At 66.0% G+C, this 792-nt stretch overlaps 1 long non-coding RNA gene across 1 annotated transcript; it reads right to left on the minus strand.

The window, feature by feature from the left end:
• Nucleotides 1-178: 178 nt before the first annotated feature.
• On the minus strand, nt 179-763 carry LOC106725698. The gene is made up of 2 exons (XR_001361625.1): nt 541-763; nt 179-311 (listed from the first exon to the last, which is right to left on the minus strand). It is a non-coding gene; the product is annotated as an uncharacterized LOC106725698 (long non-coding RNA).
• Between the last annotated feature and the right edge of the window lie 29 nt (nt 764-792).

Below are 792 nucleotides of genomic sequence, written 5' to 3' on the forward strand. Positions count from 1 at the left end.
CCCACCTGTGGCCCCGCCCCTGTGGCTCCGCCTCTTCCTGCTTTCCAGGACCCCGCCCACTCAGGCCCCGCCTCCAGCCTGGTGCTCTGCAAACCCAGCCCATCCTCCCAACCAATCTATGTCTCGGGACACACCCCAGAGGCCAGAAGCCCCGCCCCCGGCCAGGCCCCGCCCTCACTTCTGCGACGTGCGCTTCAGACGCTCCGAGTCACTTTCCCGCTTGTCCCTCGCCCGCGCCAATAGGAAATTCTCCTTCTGCACCGATTCCCACGTCAACAGCTTCCTCTCGGCTTCCTTAGGGAGGTGGACCCCTGGAGGGCAGGGTCCGGACAGAGTCAAGGGCCCGCCCCTCCTGGGGCCGGAACCCGTCCCGTCCCGCAATCCCCACCCAATACCCTGCCTGAGCTCTCAGACCACGCCCCCGACGGCCTGAGCCACGCCCACCGGCGCCTCCGCCATCCTCCCCGGCTAATCCGTGTTCTTTCTCTCAGGGCCCCGCCCCTGGGGTTTCTCTGTGTTGGGCCAAGACCCGCTTCTCACGAAAATGCCGTAGGTTGGGGGAGGCCGGCATGCTGGCCCGGTGCCTGCGCAATCGACGGAAGAGCAGGCGCACGTGCGAGATGATGATGAAGGGTGGGGCCAGCGCCGGCCGAGAGTGAAATTCCCGGATGAGGCTGTAGCGCTGCGCCTTCCAATAGAGGTCGCTGTTGCCCTGTACTTTGCCGAAGGTGTAGCTGTGGGGACCAGAGGTCAAGGGTCACCAGAGGTCGCTGCCCAGTCAAGGGCGGAGGA

This window comes from Myotis brandtii, unplaced genomic scaffold (assembly GCF_000412655.1).
Source record: "Myotis brandtii unplaced genomic scaffold, ASM41265v1 C41711405, whole genome shotgun sequence".
In the NCBI taxonomy this organism is placed as follows: domain Eukaryota; kingdom Metazoa; phylum Chordata; class Mammalia; order Chiroptera; family Vespertilionidae; genus Myotis; species Myotis brandtii.